Here is a 19,316-nt window from a genome sequence, read left to right as displayed (position 1 = left end):
TTGTGAGCTGATGGTTGTGCTGAGTTCACCATTTTTTGGTATTTACTGTATATATTCTCTGCATGATTTGTAATGTTTTAAGTACTATTTTTGATGCATCTGATATGTAAACGAGGGTTAACATCCAACAACCTCAAATTGACCCTTATAGAATATTTGTTACATGTTAAGTAAAAATGTACTGGAAAAAGAAAAACAAAAAAGGCAATCTATAGTTGAAATTCATTCCTGGTGCAAGGGCCATTGCAAGGTCCATATGTAAGCTGCACATAGGAACAGCTTCTTAGAGGTGCCTGTGTCTCCACACCAGACCCATTTAGGACAATGCAGAAATGTACAGTGAGGGCAGGATAGGAATTGGCTGCAGATCCAGGTTTATGTGTATCTAGTGGCCCTAGTACCCAGCAGTACTGGTGCAGAGGTGCCTTGGACATTATTCTAGCCATATGCTTGAACAGCTACTACCTGTGATACTGGAGAGTGGGAGGAGGGGCAGCCTGGGACCCTGGCCCTTAGTTGTGGTGGTAGAAGTCACCTCTCTGATTGCTCTGCACTATACCCACATAAAGCCTGAATAGTTTTATGCAGATTGAGGAAATTTCTCCTCTAGCTATACAGTTTTCAAGAACTTGTGGCATTCACTATTTTCACTGGGTTCAAGCTTGATTGCAAAAGTTGTAACAATGATTATTAATAATGCCATAGCTATTAACTGACCAAACTCAGCACGTCTTCATTTTACAAATGTAGTTGTTTTACAATGAAGAATGCAAACCTCCCTTCACTTAGCCAGCCACCTCCGAGCTCCTAAAGCTTTGTTCTGACACCACGGTGTCAGTTAAATTCGTACTATCTACTCTAAAACTGCTCCAATACCATACAGTTCCTGGCAGTTTTGAGGAATGGAATGGAGGTGAAAAAGTCCATAAACTGCAGTATGAGGTTAATCAACAACAAACATAGTGTCACTGCTTTTAGTATGCACAGCTACTAAATCTCTTGGAGAAACTCAAAGACTAACCCACTATTTGCCTATTCTGTTAAGACTTGTGTTACAAATTGTTGTAAGACTTAGCTAACATGTTTTATTAAAGAATTCTAAATACCACTTCAAAGATGCAATTGCCTCAATTTTAAGCTGTCAAGCAGTAAATGTGACCCAGTGAAATCTGTCCAATTTACCAACAAAAGTGACTAAACATGGGCACAACACTGTAATTGGTGAAAATTAATCTTAAAAAAATGGCCTTTAAACTACAGACTTGCAGTCCTTACTCAGGCAAAACTATCTTTGAAACCTGAGTGAGGATCTCCATTTTTTTTTAATCCTAAAAGTAATTCACCTACCCCAAAAAATTACATTTTATTTTATAGAATAGTAAAATGTTAGATATGTCTCTCTGTGGGAAAACATTTTTTTCCCCCCTACACCAAATTCAGTGCTAACCGAAACCTCATGCAGTCTCAGTAAAGACAGTGGGATTGCATGGTTGACACAGAACTTGGATCATACTGTTTAGAGTTTTCATCAATAAATCTTAATTTGGAATTCAAATAAAAGGGGTACCTAAAAGATTAGCTTTATTTTACCCTTCAGCATCACAACTCATGTTTCTGCATTTCTCCTGCCAAAGCTGATGGGATCACTGATACAGAAGCCATTCACAAAGAATGGCCCTGTAATCTTTACATTGCTTGAGATGTTAATATTATTATCAACTAAAGTAGAGGAAACACAGAACTCATTGATCATGTCTTGGTAATTAAGTAAAGGAGGAACTGGTAAGTAGAGGAGAAAATGGTTTGTGTTTCAAAAAACACTGATCTATAAACTGTATTCTACTTTTATCTTGAAAAACATTTTTTCTTCCTAAAAAAGCCATTTCATTTTGCCTGTAAACATGGCACCATGGTACTATAATAAAAAGGGTTAATCTATTGGCGTGAATACTCCTTCAGCACAGATTAAACACATATATTAAAATAGGGAGTAAGGAAGGGTCAGAGAATAGGATGATTAATGATCTCTCTTGCTTCTTAATTTCAAATGCAAAATATCCTTGATTCCAGGGCCACCCAGAGGATTCAGGGGGCCTGGGGCAAAGCAATTTCGGGGGCCCCTTCCATAAAAAAAAAGTTGCAATATTATAGAATGCTATATTCTTGTGGGGGCCCCTTCGGGGCCTGGGGTAAATTGCCCCACTCTCCCCCCCTCCCCCCCCCGCAGTGGCCCTGCTTGATTCTGGCATCTTCAAGAAGAATACCAAGACATGTTAGGAAACAATAAAAAACATTGTTTGGGTTCCAAGAATTTCTTTGAGACAGATCTTTCAAAACAAAATTAAAATGTAATGTGGTTCCAACATACAGTATTTGCATCCAGGTACAACTACAGTATTTTAATATGCTTATGTCTCAAAGTGGAAGACATATTAAAATACATTCTCCTCAGAAAAACACACATTCCAGCTTATTTTTCTGAAAACCTCATTAGACATCAAACACTCAATCCTTACTCAGGCATAAGTCCTAATTATTTCAGCAATTTTTTTCTCTGCGTAAACGACCGGAAGAATGGGCCCAAATCAAGCTGCAGCTGGCTTGACTATTATAAATAAAATACTGTCAAAAATTGTCCATATAAATTTAAATTGTCTCGTAATATGAGTGACTATTTTGGCCCCTATATTTATTTGATGGCAGAGTGGCTTTAAAATTGAGAATAAAAGAGGAAAACGGTTCATCAACAAGTATTCTACTGTATTCTGTAAATGCAGCGATCATAGCACAGTTAACTGTTCAGCAAAAATGCTTACAACTGACCACAAGCTCTCTGTTCTTTGTTGTTCTTAAAACCTTTATGGTTAAACTATTGCTTTGATGTTTCAACCAAAACAAAAAAAAAAGTTTGAATTGAAACCCAACTGAACAAGATTTAAAACAGCAATGTGCCAAGAATTAATTGCTCCAGTGGAGTTTCTCAGATCAAATGGGTGATAATGCAGTCAATATCAGAAATCTGAAAGAGAGAGACTGCACTTTATTTTTATGTAGGGTTCTCAATCAAAGGCAGTATGTCACTAACAATTTCTTGTAAACATACTTGCTTTTTTAGCATAATTTACCAGCAGTATAAACTATATAAAACATATTAAGTTCATATCTACATTATTTCTATCAAGCCAATATATTTTAAATATATTTACCGATGGCTAATGTTCACAATCTACATAATCAAATAACACACATACACACATATATATATACACACACACATGCTTTTATACAAAAACGATTTATAAAAAAGTACAAGCTGAATGCTAATGTATATACTAAAATATATGTGCACTAGCATTTATTTTTATGATTTAGTGCTTTCTACTATTGTGTGTGCACCTTTTCTGAATTTTTAAAATTGAATATCAAAATTACATACACTGTGTAAAAGGAGAGAAAATAAAGTTTAAAAATATATTTATAGCACAGCAAACAGAGAAATTCTTTAAAATACCTATAGGAACATAAAACATTTTTCATCTTTGGACTTAAAACTAAGTGAAACATATTGTTCTGAAAAAACTGCTTTTCCATCAGCTGTTATTTAAATAAATGGCTCTGAAAATAGCTTATTTATGTTAGTAGTTAAACAGTACTGCATTAATTATTATGTTATGGCTTTGTATTTTTTCAGTTTTTAGTACAAAAACAACCCTCTTTTTTTTTTCCTTTTTGTCACTTAATACTAATTTGAATTTATTTCCCAGAGATTTACATTTAACAAGGCAGTGGCTTCAATTTACACACACATTTCTCTAACTGAAACATTTATGATTTTTGGAAGTCTTTGTCCACAAGAGAAAAAGCTTACCTGTTTACCGCTCTGTTTACCATTTATTATGAAATAATTTTAGCAAAAACAGTTTATGTCCTCCATGCATGCTGTTTAGCCTGCTAGACATAAATTTGCAAACCAGGAATTATTAATAGGGGAAGCAGGGAAAACTTACCTAATTTTCATTTGACTACATTAAAATCAGTATTCAGGTGCATATTCTGAACCAACTTAGATGACAGTTGCAGCCCTTGTTTTGTAATGGTCATGATGCCGGTAACATTCATAAGGCCTAAACTCAAGGCTGTTTTTTTTCACCATTGCTTCAAATACTAACTCAATAAACACAATAGGACATTTTACTGTACATATATTAATTTAATTCATAGCTTTTTCACCAATTCGCTCTAGCCCACACTATCTTTGCTCTACTATGTGTACTGGATGTTACCTAATGCCTTTTGAAGTGTGCGGGAATCTTTCCATGGACTTCAATGGATCAGGCCCACAGTATCTAGCAAAGCTTTCATGAATCCTTATACTATAATGATGCAGAAGAAAGTGTGTAAAATATGAAATAAAATGTTACATAGCAACATCTGGCTTGTAAACGTGTTAAACAACTTAGAATATGTATAGTCAATGTGACTGGTGTCTTCAGGACTGCATACTGAGAACTGTGTATACTGAGAACTGTGTTGGCCTTCTTTCTTCACACCCATCCCATGCATGATTTTGCTCCCAGCTCTCCCACTCTCTGGCCTTGTGAGCACAAACTACAGCAGTTGTCGTAAGAAGGACAGCATTTACTCAGAGCAGTATTTAAAGTACTTATCCTACAAAGACATACTCCTGTGTTTACCTTTATACACTGTGAGTAGTCCATTTACTTGAATAAGATATCATTATTTCTCTGTACTTAAAGTTAGTTTATTGAAAATGTGAAATAACTGGGGTTTCTCACATACTACTTGGGAACAAAAGAATTGTTATACCAGACGAGCATTCTGTCTAGTTCCATACCCTGTCTCTGACAATGGCCAGTACCAGATGCTTAAAAAGAAAGTGCACAAAATCCCATAGAAGACAATTATGGAATAACCTGGCTGTGGGGGAAATTTCTTTATAGCCCGTAAAATTCTTATCAAATGTAACTTGTTATAATGTTCTCATATCTATAAAAATGTCCAATTCTTTTTTGATTCCCACTAAATTCTTGGCCTCAATAATACCTTTTGCAAGTGAGCTCCACATGTTAATTATCAACTGTGTAGAACAACAGAGCACAGCAAAAAATCTGTTGCCTTTCAATTTGCAACTGAATAGAGTCAGTCTTTTAAACTTTCTTCATACTATAATCTTTCCATATCTTGAACCCAACTTGTGGGAAAGTGCTGAGCTTTTAATGGTAGCCACTTTGAGCAATATTGTGGTGGCATATGATATTTTGAGTTGTTTCTAGGGGGAAAAAATGGATAACAGAGTTGTATATTAATATAAAGATTTTCAGTCAACAGGAAAGTGGAACTGTTATAATTATTAATTATTATTAGAAGTCTTAATTAATATGCTACAATGGACTACGATATATTGTTCTTATTTCTAATTCATAACTGGAGAATAAAAATATACCTCTGATCTTTTTCTTCATATGTTGGTATATACCCATAATAATTTAGATAAATATATTATCCTACATTTCTTTATAGACATATAAATAAATTAGTATTTTTATACAGTTTGTATTTTTATGATTAGGAATTACATGTAGCTCATTAAAGAAGCTAGAAACTGTACAGCAAAGAGACATCTACCTGCATAGTGTAGGAAAATAAAAAATGTAATGCAACTCCTGCATTACTTTTTATGCGCTGATTCTGCAAAGGGATGCACAATGGTATAAATGTTCAACAGCATGTCTCTCTGCAGGATTGAGGCTTACATTTCTATAATAGCAGTTTGTGTTTGTAAGCCTTATCAGTTTATATCTACAACAAATATTAAAAAGTAAGTTCAGCCGAATCGCATATATTGAAGAACAATTTTACTACAAGTTTTATTTTAAAAAATATTCCAATTCTGCACATAACTCCATTGAGGTGGACCCCTTGTGCCCAGGTGAACATAGCTGCAGGATTCATACTTCCATACTTCAGAATTTATTTACATAGACTAATCTTGCAAACACTTAATATTATATATATATATTGGGATCACTGATATGAGAATACTCAGCATATACATTATGTGCAGTACCAAGTGTTTGCAATATTGGGACTATAATTAAAAAATATCTGATGTACTGATATCCACACCCACCTCCTTGGATATGTTTTAATTATAGCCACATACTCCACACACACACTGTGAAATAATTATTTGGAACCTTTCATGTTTAAATAAAACATTCTCCCTTTATAAAAGAACTTAATATTTTACTGAGTAATCAGATTCACATAGGTTTAAGAGAACAATGGTGATGCTTATATGTCTACAGCACTACGAACTAAAACAATTAACTTCTGTGATTTACTTAGCTAGGCATCGGCAAGGGCTGACTAGAGTTACCAGAAGCTAGTCTACCAAAATATTTATTGAGCTGACACATTTTCTAAGACTACAGCTAGGCAGTCTTCCTGCCTCAGGGAGCTTCAAAATCCAATATTAAAGACAGGTGCTAAGGAGGCACTGGGAAGGCAGTGGGTAAGTGTGTGATTCCTTTTCCCTTATAATGTGATAAACACAGGAGAACCACTGTATCTCTATTATTTTTAAGTTTTAATCATACTGATATATCATACTGATAGAGCTTTCATTATGCAGTTATTTGCATATTCCATATTATCCAAATTGACATTATTGGGAAGAAGTGGTGAGTGCAAGACACTGGTAGTACAATTTATCAGAATATATTGTTCCTTGCAAGCCATATTATGTCCTTAATCACAGTTAGGCCTTCTAAAAATAAAATGATATTCTGAGGTTGTGAATGTTCATAGACACCACTGATTATAAGATCTGACAAAGTAGGGTCCAACGTGCAGTTTTCAACAAACTAAGCTAAGCCCAAAGATCAGAGAATAACTAAATCAATAATATGCTGCAATGATACTTGCTCTACTTAGTAATACTAAATAATGATTAATATAATAAGCAAATCAGTATTTCTACTTAAAAAGTGACAGGTTAGTATCAACGAAAAGAGTGCACGAGAAAAGAAATTGGGTATTCAGTATAGAACTGAAACACTCAACACAACTTCTACAGTTCAGTCTAAATTTTTTGTAGGAAGGTGGGGGAGGAAGTTTATAATTGCAGCAGAACTCTTAATTACACATAATGAAGTATTATTCAGACTAAAACATAATAGTGAAATTATATTTTGAAATTCAAAAAGTGTATGGATTTCTGAGTATAAGGTGGGGCAAGATCATTCTAAGGGCTTGCAACAAAATTGGCATTTCATTTCAACATGACAACAGCATACTTGACAGCAGATTAGTTTAACATTGAGCATCCCAGCAAAACAGTTATCCATTTTAGAGTGCATAATAATTCATTGTTGCCCTTCACTGTACATTAAATGTCACCCATCATAGTGACAGGAATATAAAAACGATTGCAGTGTAGTCAGAAGCCAAGATGAGAGCTGTTAATGCAGGCACTTTGGACATGGTCTTTGTAACCTCACTAAACCATCAGAATACCATGTTCAAAAAGAGTGCAGTGTTTTCTCTCAAGCATTTACAAATCTGAAAGTAGAATGCATTTTAAATAACAAAATCAAGCAATTGAGATTTCATTCGTAAAATTAAACCGGTGGTTTACATGGTGGCATTCACTTTCATGAGTTTTGCCAAAAACACATTCAAATTTTCTAATATTTTGAGCATTTTATTTAAATTTAGTGAATCCTTTTCTAATACTTTTGTGGAATTCTGATACTGATAAAAATAGTCATGTCATTTCAAAATAACATCCTAAGAGCTGTTCTTTGTATATACTACCATTCAAAATCATGTCCATATAACTGGACCAAATCCTCAGCTTCTTACTCTGCTTTTACAAAATTCTTATTCAGGCAAAGCCCCACTCAAACCAGTATGAGTTTGGCCTGAGAAAATACAGAGTATTATGTGTCAACATCTCTCTCTTTAATTGTATCATGGCTCCAATTCAGTAAGGTACCTAAGCACATATTTAATTTCAAGCAATGGATTAGTCCCATTGGCTTTCTTGGACAACTCACATACTTAAAATAAGGTTTTTTGGTACGCCAATCAATTGAGGCCTTCAGTTCTGCTTTAAGGAAAATGTAGGGAGGATTTTTGATAGATTAAATCTACTAAGAAACATGATGAAGGTCAAGTTATCCCAGATATGGGAGCACTCTTAACTCCTATTGACTTCAGATGGTATTAAGGGAGTTCAGCCTCTTGTAGTTATGGCTCCCTAATGGATACTCGTGAAAGTCCATCTGCAATCTAAGGAGACATGCTTATATATATCAATTAATTGCTCATGACCTGCATTTCCTCCGTCTCCGCAGCAAAACGATCACAAAATATCTGACTGAAATATTGCCAACAGTAAAACAAACAAAACTCTTTACCGAGCCTATCAAAAATATTTCAGGCCCAATCCACTCCAACTAAAGACACTGAAAGGTTTGCCACTGACTTCAGTGTGAGCACTATAGGCCTACCATCTTGGCTCTAATTCTAGATTGCTATCAGATTGCTAAATTGTCCCAACATTTTCCATAATTCTGTTATTCTTCTCAGTATTGCTCCATCACAACATAGTCAATATGTTTATGGAGATTTCAATAACTGTCACATTGTCTTTTGAATGTGCGTTTTTTCTTTGAGCAAAGACCCTGAGTTAATAAAGTACTTAAGCATGTATCTAACTTTACATTCATGAGTAGTCTCAATGAAGTCAATGGGACTATATATGTGCCTGTGTTGAGGGGCTTTGTTGAACTGGGGCCTAAATAATGAGTGGGACTGAGCACGCACAACTTTATTTTATTTCAAGATGAGCAACTGCTTGTCTGCTCTCAGGATTAGGTTCAAACTGCTTAAGAAGCTAACATCTGGTTGACATGTATAGAAATCCATTATCTTCCATAAAGTGAGCTCCTAATCTTTCCCACCTGCCTTTATCAAGGTTGACAGGAGGCATGGTGGCACTAGCCCTCTCACCCATTACCTTGGCTTTATCTTTGATTCAATCCTCCCTTTTGCCCCAATCATGCAGACTGTGGGTATGGCTACACTTGCAAATTTGCAGCGCTGCAGCAGGGTGTGAAAAAACACCCTCTGCAGCGCTGCAAATTGCGGCGCTACAAAGCGCCAGTGTAGTCAAAGCCCCAGCGCTGGGAGCGCGGCTCCCAGCGCTGTCCGTTATTCCCCACAGGGAGCTGGAGTACGGACAGCGCTGGGAGAGCTTTCTCCCAGCGCTGGGGCTTTGACTACACTTAGCGCTTCAAAGCGCTGCCGCGGGAGCGCTGCCGCGGCAGCGCTTTGAAGCGCTAATGTAGCCATAGCCTCTGTCTAAAACTTGCTTTTTCCTGCACAACATATGCAAGATCTAACTTTTTCTCTCCATCCACACTGCCAAAACTCTTGTCTGGGCCCATATCGTCTCATGACTTGACTCCTTCTCTCTGGCCTCAATACCTGCAATCTCACCCTTACTGAAAGCCATTCAAAATACCGCTTCTTAACTCATCTGCTTGATTTACCATTCCGACTCTTTCATTCCCATCTTTTAGTACCTACCCTGGCTCTTCTTATTTCACTGCACGTATAAACATCTTGTCCATATCTTCCAAGTCTTTCATAACTTATCCCCACTTTAACTATTTGCTCAAATATCTTACCACTAGACTGAAATCGCCTTCACTCCATCATATATGCTAGCCTCAAAACCCTGCTTCTTCTACAAGCACCTTCGGACTTTCTTCCACGGCACCTGTGATGAGGTGTCCACAGGGCTGGCCCACAACATTTTGGCACCTGTGGTGGAGAGCTCAAATGACGCCCCCATGCCCCTTCGCTTGGGCCAAAACTTTGAAAGGTCTCAATTCTTCCTTCTTCCTGTTCTACTCCTCTCATGGTACTGTTCTGCTACCTACCCCATTAAAGTAGAACTAACAACTTAAAATGTCTTGTTCAAAAATTTTAAGTAACACTTAACTTTCAAACACCTGAACAGCAAATGAAACTTTTCTTGTCTGCATAGTTAACACTGGCATTTTTATCTATTTGAATAATCAAAGTGGTGCTTTCCATGCCTTCTTGGTTGCAAAGATTTGAACTGCTTCCTGAAGATCCATAGTCTGGGCCAGCTCATGTTCTATTAAGATGATAGCAAGGCCGACCAGCCTCTCCTGTGTCATTGTGAAGCATAGATGTGTTTTTATTAACTTCAGCGTAGAGAAGCTGCGTTCTCCACTGGCAACTGTTACAGGAAGTGTTAGAAGTATGCGCTGAGCAACAAAAACATTTGGAAAGAGGGTGGTCATCTTATTTGTGCACATATATTCCAGAATAGCCTTTGGAGTTGATCCTGCTGAAATGTATCTTGAAAGGGCTTTCAGTTCATCACCTAAATCACTCGCATCAATATCACGCATGTCATCATATGTCAACATTGTCTCTAGTGCCCTGCATTGTTGGTGTAGGTCTTCTTCAGGTTTTGGAATATCATACAACATCCCAAATATACTGCTGTGTTCCTTGAGCTGCATGAAACATTCTTCAACTGACTGTATTGCAAAATCTAGCACCTGGTTAAAGAATTCAACTTTGAACTGTTGTTTGGGGTCTCTTATGGGATTATCCTGTGCCTTGTAATCAAAATGTCGTCTTTGTCAGTGACTTTTGTATTCTTGAATGGGTGGGAAAATAGATTCAATGTGAAGTTCCTCTGCCAACTTCTGTGCACTCTTCAGAATGTTGTGAAATCCCTCATCTGACCGGTAAGACTGTAGGTATGACTTTGCTTTGTCCAGTTGTTCCATTGCTCCACATATATCAAGGTCAACACCTTGGAGTCTCTTGCTTACAACATTTATTTCAAACAGTATGTCATGCCACAACACTAAGCCACACAGAAATTTGAAGTTATGTATGTTTCTGGTGATTCCATTTCCCTCTGCCACAGTTCTCCCATGAACAGTTCCTGTCATAGCATTATCCTCCATAATGGCAACTATGGCATCATCTATCTTCCCAATTTGGTGTTTATAGGCTTTATCACCTCCACTCGACTTTCCCATTGTGTGGCACTCAGTGATTTCAGTGTCAGGGAGGATGTTACCAGATATTGCTTCAAAATTTGCCATCGATGAGTTGATGCAGAGAAAAATACATAGATGCTTTGAATTACATTAAAAAATTCAGCAGCCTCACGAGAAGCTGATGCTGCATCACTGACTACCAAGTTCCATGAATGAGAACTTCATGGGACAAAAAAAGCTTGAGGGTATAACTCTTGGATCCATGTCTGCACTTCTCTGTTCTTTCCTCTCATCTTGGCACCATTATCATAGCCCTGACCTCTCATGTCAGGTATCGCAATTCCTGTATCTTCCAGCTTTTTAAGAAGCACATTTGTTATACCAGCTCCTGTAGTATCATCAATGTCAATAAATTCTAGAAAATGCTCTCTGACAGTGACCATTGCAGGGAAATTTTCACTAGGTTCTGTTGTTATTACAAAATGCACCATTAAAGTAATTTGTTCTGTATGGCTGCTGTCAGGTGTGCAGTCCAGAATAAGAGACTAATATCCTGATGACTTCAGATCTGCCACAATCTTCTGTTTTGTTGCCAGTAACTGTATGATCTCATTTTGAATTGTTTTTTGAAGGTAGTGAGGTGTGTATTCTTGGGTAGTGACTCTTCTTAGATACTCCTGGAGTACAGCATCAAACTCAGCCATCAGCTACAATTTTAATGATGTTTCCATTGTTTGGCACATACAGCTGATCCTAAGTGCCACACAGTGCTAGGTTTTGAATAGCAAGCATTCTCACAATGGCAATGAGCCTTTTCAGAACATTTTGGCAGTAAAGAGACTCTGATGCAATCTTCTCTTGATGCTGATCATCTATGGTGGCCTTTAACCTTAGTCTCATCTCAAGCTCTTTCCACCTATGGAATACTCTCTGGTGATTTGCTGCCTTCTAGTGGCATGCTAGATTTCTAGCCAGATTTTTCCAATCCTTTGTTCCTGAAGAACCCAATGTGGCTGGAACATTAGACTGGAAGAGTTTGCAACAAAAACATTATGCAGCATTCTGGGTTTTTGAGTACATAAGCCATGGCCTTTCCACTTCATCACCATTGGGGATTTCATGCCAGTAACGTGTTGTATGGAAACTTCTATTTTCACTGTCTTTAGAGAACATGAAGTTTTTCACTTGTTGTGACCCATGCAGTACAAGGAAGTCCCTCAGGCTACTGTTTAAGTGTGTCCACAGTCCTGGATCATCTAGACTTAAGGAACTAAACTCAGCAGCAGCTGTTTCTTGTGCCTCTACCACACTCTTCTCTGATCTACACTTTTCTTCAGGAATGTGCATGATTACATCCATTTGAGATGGAGATATGGATGCTGAACGCTGACTAACTGGAAGATCAGGCATCTCCACACCATTCACGTCCTCACTGGGGCCGGAAGGCTCACCGTGAACATTTGTGTCTATGTATCTCAGGAGAGCTCCTTCCTACTTAGATAGAGAAGCTTCCTTTGCTTTTTTTCTTTTTCTGAATGCTGCCCCAAAGGGGCGTTTTCTTCTTTCACTCATGACTGCTGTTCTGTGCCAGCTATAGTGGCTCTCAACACTCAGTTGAAGGGGACAAATAAGCAGGCTGGTAGCAGGGCCTGAGTGAGGGAAGATATCAGCGTCTTAAGGGCCTAACTGGCTCTTGCTATTTCGGTTGGCTGCCTGTTCTCCTCAAATGGGTTCAGGGAAGCAGCAGGAAACAGGAAGCTCCCTGAGAAGCTGGTGTTAATCAGTCCAGGCTCATGGTGGTGCTAGAGAGGAACATAAGAGGCTCCTCCTCCTCTCCTGCTGCTTTCTGTTATTCCCTCTCATCCTCTCCTGCCTGCCTATTATGTCTCTTGTGCCCTCCTTCCTCCAGCACAGCACTCCACATCTCTGTGCATCTAGAGCAGAGAGAATACATATGCACCAGCAGCAGACAATTTTCTACACTCTGGGTCCTAGTGGCGCCCCCCCACCCCAGTCTGGCACCTGAGGCATCCGCCTCAGTTCACATCACGGTAAGGCCAGCACTGGGTGTCCACCCCACACAAGACAGAGCAGGTTGTTATGGCAATTAACCTGATACAGCGCACCTTGGGGAGAGGCAGACCCTAAAAGCTTAATTGATGAAGTCCAGCTCAGGAGGAGCAGGCTGAGCTAGCATAAACCCAACAAGCTGAGGCCAGAAAAGGATGGTATGGAAAGTAGTCTGCACTCACTCTCAAGTAGAAGGGAGCTGTGCTTGGGGCTATAGAGTCTGGCAAGAAACCAAAGACAGGAGTAGTCTACAGTTACTTCCTAGGAGGAGGGGGTTTGGGCTGGTAAGCCCAGAGGAGGAGACCAGAAGATACAGCAGGGAAATAGCAACAGGGGCTGGGGAAAAGGAAACTGGAGTTGCTAGACATAGGGCTGGAACCTGGAGTGGTGAGGCCTCGGTTGCCCTACCAGCCTCTGGAAAAGTGACATAGGGCCTGAACTGGAAGACTGTGTGGAATGGCAAGTGGACAGTTGACCCTGTGGGACTCTGATACCCTGGAAGGGGAGGAATATAGTGACCTGGCTGGAGGGTTGAGTTACAAACGGGAATCTTTGCAAGTCCTGGCAAGCAAAGAGGTGTGAGCAAGTGGGGGTGAGGGGACATCAGACGTGAGTAGAACCAATCTCCAGACCTAGCCACAAAGAGGCACCCAATGGTGAATGAACCCCATGACAGCCCCCTTAAGTGTGGTAAAAGCTCCCAGCCAAAATCTATAAAGCTACCTCTATAAATCTATCCTCTACTCTTTCCAGTCCCTCTGCAAAGCTCCTTTGTTCTGTAATGCTGACAGAAAACTGTGGTCTGATCATGGTTAGGCAGGTTGCGAGCTATGATTTCTTACTCCATCAGGATAGGTAGTGCCTATTTTTGTGAGCCTGTTTTCATCCCTGCTCTGGCTAGATTGTTCATCTAATGAACTTGTTTCTTCTTGTTTAGATGTGAACTCTCTGGGGGGCAGAGACTGTCATTTAGTTTGTGTTTATAACACCCATAGCAAAACAGGTGCTAGAACAATTTTTATAGTGGGCCGCTGATGATGGAAACCATCTATCTGGTGTCTGTTATTACTACTTCATGCCAGAAGGTGTGGCAGTATCTCCAGTATCCCTAGTTCTAGCACCACTGTAGCAAAATGAGGCCCAAACCAGGTTGTCTTTTGAGTTACCATAATGTGAATGTTAAACATCATCTACTCCTTGAAAATAAAAATGTGTTACAAGATCACTGGGAGCCCAATTAGGTTCTCAGAATCAGTAGGTCTGAATCTCCACTGTCTTATACCTATTGTAGTCATTTACACCAGTGGACACAAAATACTACCATTCTAGTTGGTTAGCAAGTACAAATGACTGCAGAAGGTGAAAACTATGGCAAATCAGTTGCAGAGTGCATATGCAATTCCCACTGACTTTAATGAGGCTTATCTGCAAGCAGAATTGGGCTCTCTGATGGAACAAAAGACAAAAGGTTTTAGATCTCTTCCACATAGGAGCCTTTGATATCAACATCAACATCTTTATCTAATTAAAAGTTACATTTGAAGCAATGTGAAAATTCCTCTCATTAACAGTAAATGAAGGGCGCCCTGACCAGGATTTTGACAAGATTAACTACCACCTCTACATTAAGATGCCTGTTTAGAAGAAAGATGTGGAGGATAAATATGACTAATTAGAACTCCCTTTTCCAGCTGTTTTGGTGGCTTGACATTATCTTTGCGTGCTCCATAAGCACAGTGAAACAATGCAATGTAGAAATTTCTGTTAACTGCTCCCATTTTTCTTTTGGACAGGACTCATCGGTTACATTGTGTCAGCCACAAAACCTGACTTTTCAAAGGGTTACTTAGAATTTCTTTACTAGAATCTTTGAGCCCAGATCATATAATAAACTAGACCTTCCCCACTCCCATAGCCACCGAACAAACAAATTTTGCTCCAGACAGTAATAAGGCTCTCATTAAAGAAACTACTGTAGTTTCGTCTGGCTGAAAATTGTCTTGCAACATGGTGATGGAGGGCACTATGCTATAGGAACAATATCTTATGATTCCAAGCAAAATAAATAGAAGTGTGCGTAATATTTGTTGTGGACAAGGATGCTGAAGTTCCTGCTAAAGATTTGGGAGCCATATACTACCCCATGGTTATGAATCACATTGAGGAGACAAATGCCCTGATTTTGTAGAGTTTGAGGGGATGGAAAGGGAAATAATCTACAAAGTGAATTCCTTCTGCCTACCATTATCTCCTCCATGATTACAATGCAGAAGCCCTGCTTCATTCTCTGAGGAAATAGAGAACTGGAAAGGGGGCTGTGAGACTTAAGATGATAGCAGCCCCATATGGCATGATCCACTGTCTGAGCAGTGAAATTATGTAACTGATCACAGCAGTAACTCCACCACCTCCAGGACTTTCAGAATCTGGGATGAGGTTTATGTATGTGCTTTTGACTTTACTGGACTAGGGACTATCTGATGCCACACGTGTAATAATTCACCATGCTAAAATACATTATACTATTAATGAACAAAAACTAAAGAACCTCTACAGAACCTTTTAATCAAACAAAAGCAATCATTTTAACTAGACCCACTAAATCGATGCAGCTGCATTGAGTGCAGCAGCTCTGATTTAGCTCCATAGTGAAGACCAGCCCTGAGTGAGAATGAGTGAACTGAGGCTTCTGAAGGAAAGCCAGAGACAACTGCTTCAGTAGCAGCACTGGAAAGTTAACTACAATCTTCTTTCTTCTGAGTCACTTCAGAACTATTTAATGATGCCACAGAGGCTGAATCTAGGATGCATGATGCTTTGCTGACTCCTCCTGCTCTAAATCCTTGAACTCATGAGTTGAAAACTGCTGTCTATAGATAGTAAGGTGGCCATGTTGCTAATGGGGCTGAGTCAGAAAGATGAATACTACTGCACCTGCTGTTTTTCAGTAGGATTGTCCTGGTGAATCAGGAGGGGAATGTTCCTATTACTCCTGATGTTGGACAGCAGGATCTTTCTTCCTCTACTGAATTCCATCCTGTCATTGGTTGAATCTGACTTCTTTCTCCAGGTCTTTTGAGTTGACATAATCAATGGACACATCTTGTTTTTGTTTGTTTTTTCAATTTTTTAAAAATAATAGTTCTCTAAATTTTGCTATTTTTACGCTAAACTGATGGTAAGATTGATATAAAATTATATCATGCTTATGGGTAATGACTGGAATGAGGAATTTATGAAGTTTGTTTTTAATGTGTACTTGGCTGGTGAAGGTACTAATGTGGTTTCCAGCAGCGAGGTCAAAGCAAACTGCAATTTTATTGTAAACAATAGCACTGTCTCATCCAGACAAGATACACATTACATGTATTTGGACACTTGGCTATACACAATTACTTTTTACTGAGAAAAGAAACATAAGATGCTATCGTCACTGGTGATCTAATAAAGTTAGTTTCAAGGGTCTGTACTAGCAGAAAGAAGGGCAGACTCCTTTGCTATCCATCAGCTATCCAAGCAGTCCTAAGTTCATATGAATCCAGAAACCAAGGTGCAATGCCTACAATCTAAAAATACTCAAGGTTGTCCTACAAGAATATTTCCCAGTCTCAACTTCTTTCATGTTGCTTCTTCTCTTTTGTCTAAAAAGGAGGCTGCTGCTTCTTGCTATTTTGATCAGGATTTTGCATAACGTATTATTCACTCTCCGCTTCCAAGGATTTATGTCTGTCTTTTCATCAAGGTGAGATTTAAAAAAACAAACAAAAAACATGATACATTTTAGCCCCACATAAGGCTCGTGTGTTTGTCACTTTACATGGCTGGTACCTGTCAGTTCTTGAACCATTTTTCTTCTACTCAAACCTAGAGATCATTTTTATTCCAAAAGTCAGTTCAATGGAATGACCTTATTAACACCAACTTCTTCATGGGTGAACATTGCGACACCAAAGAGCTAAAGATGTCTAATAAAGTCCTGATAAGAGGCTAGTCCAATTACACAAAGTACAGACTACTGTATTTCTAGGGTTCACTGATGCTGAGCAAGTATAAACCCTAGAAATGTGTCAGTCAACCTAAGGAGGGTGGAATTCCATCATACCACTGCTTCAGGTGGTTGTAGGGAAGTTGGGAACTCTATGCACTGTGTAAGACCAGAAGAAATGGATATGCATTTTTCATCAATGCCAAGTATAATGGCGGCTTTCACATCTCTATTGAGGAAGTCCTTCACTACCTTTATGTCAAGACAGTGTGCCATGCAGGATACACATGGGAAATAGCTGTCACACACAGCCAAAACATGCGAAAGGCAATAGTCAAGGGAGAGAGGTGGCTGTCAAATATTCTTCTACGACAACATGCAATTTATCCAAAAATGTTTTTCTATATATTGCTTGTCATATCCACATATGAATTAGGGGTGTGCTGGTGAATTAATGCTTGCCTATGTGGGGACACTCAGGAAAATTACTCTAAATTAACTAAAGATGTGAATTTAAAGTGGATTATTTCAACTGCATTAAACATAAGAACATAAGAATGGCCATACTGGGTCAGACCAAAGGTCCATCTAGCCCAGTATCCTGTCTTCCTACAGCGGCCAATGCCAGGTACTCCAGAGGGAATGAACAGCGCAGGTAATCATCAAGGGATCCATTCCCTGTCGCCCATTCCCAGCTTCTGGCAAAAAGAGGCTAGGGACACCAACCCTGCCCACCCTGGCTACTAGCCATTAATGGACCTATCCTCCATGAATTTATCTAGTTCTTTTTGGAACCCTGTTATAGTCTTGGCCTTCACAACATCCTCTGGCAAGGAGTTCCACAGGTTGACTATGTGTTGTGTGAAGAAATAGTTCCTTTTGTTTGTTTTAAACCTGCTGCCTATTAATTTCATTTGGTGGCCCCTAGTTCTTGTATTATGAGAAGGAGTAAATAACACTTACTTATTTACTTTTTTCACACCAGTCATGATTTTATAGACTTCTATCATACCCTTACTCATCTCTTTTCCGAGCTGAAAAGTCTTAGTCTTATTAATCTCTCTTCATATGGCAGCCATTCCATACCCCTAATAATTTTGTTGCCCTTTTCTGAACCTTTTCCAATTCCAATATATCTTTTTTGAGATGGGGCGACCACATTTGCACACAGTATTCAAGATGTGGACGTATCATGGACTTATATAAAGGCAATATGATAATTTATGTCTTATTATCTATCCCTTTCTTAATAATTCCCAACATTCTGTTTGCTTTTTTGACTGCCACTGCACATTGAGTGGATGTTTGCAGAGAACTATCCACAATGACTCCAAGATCTCTTTCTTGCGTGGTAACAGCTACTTTAGACCCCATCATTTTATATGTATAGTTGCTATTATGTTTTCCAATGTGCATTACTTTGCATTTACCAACATTGAATTTCATCTGCCATTTTGTTGCCCAGTCACCCAATTTTGAGACTCCTGTGTAGACACTTTCATTTAGAAATAAAGTGGCCTTAATTTGGTTTTCTTTCATTCACTTCAAAAATTAAAGAAAGCCCATAGTTTGACATGGATAATGTTGCTAAGGCTGAGACAATGTGTACTAATGGAAGTGTAACAGCAGATTAGCCATGTAACCATGGTTTGACCTTGTAACTTTTAAGGCTGTGCCCTACTGAAGCATTCACTGCTTGGCAACGTTTTGGCTCATTTTTTTTCTTTTTGGACAGGAGGGTAAAAATAGTAAGCCATTATCTTTCAGAATCCCTTATCTTCACATCAGGAACCTGCACCTCTGCAGCACAGCTAATATTACACAATAGGAACCAGGGGTCACCTGGCAGTATTTTTATCCCTTGTTATATCTCTTGGCAAAGCCTGGGATGTTGCATCATTGGATATCTCCTGCAGACATTAGAAGGGGTATTTATGGCATTGACCTGTCTCAAAAAAGGCTGCACATGCCCTGATAAAATGTGATATGTTAACAAGGAAAAGTTTCCTTCTCATGAGCTATGAAGTGCCTCTCTTTTTTTCCCCTGAGCATATACGTGATTATCAATCATTGGGTTTGCTTGATTTTGCATAGACAAGGTACCCAACTGGTGATAGTTAAGTGTGGACTTAACTATCGGATACCTCAGGCAAGCAGCCTCATGTTAATGGAAAAGTAGG

At 38.8% G+C, this 19,316-nt stretch overlaps 1 protein-coding gene across 13 annotated transcripts in view; it reads right to left on the bottom strand.

Moving 5' to 3' along the window:
- The window catches only part of GRIK2 (glutamate ionotropic receptor kainate type subunit 2), a 604,939-nt gene that overhangs the window by 165,876 nt on the left and 419,747 nt on the right, over positions 1-19,316 (bottom strand). The window lies entirely within an intron of this gene.

This window comes from Mauremys mutica, chromosome 3 (genome assembly GCF_020497125.1).
Source record: "Mauremys mutica isolate MM-2020 ecotype Southern chromosome 3, ASM2049712v1, whole genome shotgun sequence".
NCBI classification, from domain to species: domain Eukaryota; kingdom Metazoa; phylum Chordata; order Testudines; family Geoemydidae; genus Mauremys; species Mauremys mutica.
Note: the sequence above shows the minus strand (reverse complement) of the source record. Positions and strands in the feature narration are given on the sequence as shown.